A 3,458-nucleotide genomic window follows, 5' to 3' on the forward strand; every position below is an offset into this window, starting at 1 on the left:
TGTTACAACTTGCACCCTCAATTTCTATTTAGTTTACTTCTAGAACAAACTAGTTTACTTTCTTCATGAATTAATGTTATACATGTAAACACCTAGTAACACATAAACGTAACACATAATTATCAAATACTTGTTTATGATATTTATTGTTTGTTCACCAACGGTTTGAGTCGACTCGTGTGTGTTTCGGTGAAATTCTGAAAGACTACTTGTGTAATGATTGTCATGCGTCATTTAAGCCCTAATTTAAATGTAATGAGATATGCGTTACTGTTTGTGTGATTTTAAGTTTGAATTAACGGAGTTCGGATTATCGGAGCTAACCTGAAATTGACGAGTGTCACAGTATATTAACGTGTAAGTAGTTATGGCCGTATATGTATTTTAAACATGTAAGTTTGTTAACAATGTGTAAGTGTAACTCAACGTGTAGGTCATATGAACAGATAAGTCTGTATGTTTGTTTTAACGTGTAAGTGCCAACGTGTAAGTCTTATATGAACGGAGAAGTACATTAGACGTATAAGATTTGTTAAACATATAAGTTTTAAAACTTATACATCGTATAAGTCAATAAGACTTATACGCCGTATAAGTGTCTAACCACTTATGCATTCGAACAGGCAATTAGGTCAAATTCAGTTTGTCCAAAACAAACAACAACTATCAATCCAACATGGACACAAAGATTCGTTTATCCATCGTTAACATTTGTAGACCAAAACCCCTATGATTACAAGTCCAAAACAAGTCCAATTATGTTCAATAAGTTCGACATTGTTCATCACTGTAAAAGCAAACAGATCTAACACATTAAATATCAAATGTTTACCTTCCATCACTCAGGTGATGTGCAAATCAACCACAAGAGTTTACAATCTCAATTATATGGGGTAACAAAGAATTTATACATACACAAGTTCAAGAACTGTGAGCGGTGTATATGTCTCTTTGAAGAACGTATAAGATGAAAATGAACAAATAATCATATAACACACTATATATATACCAGAGACTTATACGAATGTATAAGTCTTTGAATTATACGCCCGTATAAGTCATAACAACTTATATGTCATATAAGTAAAAGACTTATACGCCGTTAAATTTCAAACAACGTTTACCCAACAAGTTTCACACTTTCGAATCCAATCAAGTCCAAATTAATGACCTTGACAAATTCTTTGACATCAGGTTCTTGGATATCCAAACCCGATTAACCATTCACCAAAGTCAAAATAATACAGAAATGTAAATTTTTTTGGTTTAAAAATAAAAGTGGTGATCAAAACAAAAAATTCCAAAAGAATACTATTTACAAACACTAAAATATGAACAACAAGAAACACATTTTTGTGAGTTGAGCAAGGAATCATATTGATCAATCTGTTCTTCCATCACGGTATTATATTTCAGCTTTATTATGTCTGATTTTAAGTCAGTCATTGGTATTGTTGTCCACTTAAACTTTTAAACCAAATATTTAGAGACATCACTGATACGATTAAGGTTCAATTAAGCACACAATATCAGATAGTGATCAGATTCAAATCTTGATTCAGGCTTAATTTGATTTTTACCATGTCACCCCAACTTGACTTAAACCTTAGAACCAACAGATCAGAACATTTTTAAACTTTTGATTTGGCAATCTTAGCAACAATTTTCCACAACAAGGCATACCCCAGTTATCAAGCAATACCCTAAGTTTCCTTTACCATGGATGAGTATGCACGATTTCATCTGTCGGCTTGCAGACATCGTGTCCCTTGTGGTCCATTTCTTAATGGTAATAAGACGCAAGAAAGGGGACAGTGTATGACTAACGACGTATTTGATAAAGTCAGTAGTGTAGGTTGTACACAAAGTATAAAGTGATCAAGTTTAATGACTTTTCAAGGTTCGCTCTTTGAGCACATTTTTTTAAATATTCACCGAAATGAATACCCAGATGATAACCCGCATAAAGACCCAATGGTTCCAGAAACTTAAAGCATCCCATCAATACGGGATTTAAGGCGATAAAACAATACACCGTTGACGTGTAGTTTATATACTAGATGCTCAAAAAACTTTTAATAACATTTTATTTTTGGTGATTTACTGAAACATAAGGCTTGAGTATTACAAGCTATTACATTTCTGCCTTTATCACCAAGACTTTTATGCTAGAAGTCTAACCCATCTTTCAATTTGGCTAGTTAGGTTCATATCACTTATTTTATTACTTGTTTGTTTTAAAGCCTACCAATGCACCGAACATTAAGCAATATACTTTTATACCTCATTTTACCGGTACTTGGAACAAGACGATCAATGTACTATCATTTGCCTTTTATACTTCAAAACTCATTTTAAGGAGCATTTTCTATTGCTTTTGTATTTTTATGCTTTTACAATGTTTTTGGATTTTAAGATTTTACATGTCTTTGTATTTTAACAAACCATTTTTCCCCCTAAAATCAAAAACTATTTAAAAGAAAGAATATTTACAAAGAAACGTGACCTTGATGAATGATTACTCAAGGTTAGAATCCATAACCTTAGGATCAATCTCTTTCCCATCTCCCAAATTATTAATACCGTTAAGCCACAACAAATACGAAAATCTAATTGTATCGAAAGCTTTAGTAAAAAGATCAGATTTTTGCTCATCGGTGTGAATTTTTTCTACGGTTATCAACTTCTTTTCATAGCAATCAGGAATGAAGTGATACCGTATATCCATATTTTTAATTTAGAGTGACTTACCGGGTTTTTAGTTATGGAAATAGCAACAAAGTTATCTACATAAATGGGAGTAGTAAGAAATTTCAAACTGTAATCGCGCATCTGCTGTTGAATCCTTAAAACCTGAGAACAACAACTGGATGCTGCCACATACTCAGCTTCACAGGTAGAGAGCAATACAATTGTCTGCTTCTTACACTGCCATGTCACCAACCTGCTACCAAAAAATTGACAACTGGCGGTGGTAAGCTTAGCATTCAGCTTGCAGATTCTGAAACAAAATAGGCTCTTAGCTTAAAAACATTGTCTCTTGGATACCAAAGACCGACCCCTGGACATCCTTTAGATACCGAAGTATCCGCTTCACTAACGTCAAGTGAGAGACTTTTAGATTGGATTGATATCGGGCGCATAAACAAGTAGGATACATGATGCATGGCATTGATGTTGTAAGATACTTGAGAGAGCCAATCATAGAATAGTAAAGCGTCTCGTCAACCTTCTCCCCGGTGGGATCATGACCGATTCCATGATTAAGAGGAATAGGAGTGCTGATCGGCGTTGAGTCAACCATATTGAACTTCTCTAAGATATCATTGACATACTTTGTCTGGTGAATAAAGATACCATCAGACAGTTGTTCGACATGTAAACCCAAGAAAAACTTTAATTCTCCCATTATGCTCATCTCAAACTTCGATTTCATTACATCCTCGAAATCCTTGCAC

This window comes from Bidens hawaiensis, unplaced genomic scaffold, assembly GCF_021521415.1.
Source record: "Bidens hawaiensis isolate Kalapana, Puna unplaced genomic scaffold, B.hawaiensis_p1.1 tig00030300_1, whole genome shotgun sequence".
Lineage (NCBI taxonomy): Eukaryota > Viridiplantae > Streptophyta > Magnoliopsida > Asterales > Asteraceae > Bidens > Bidens hawaiensis.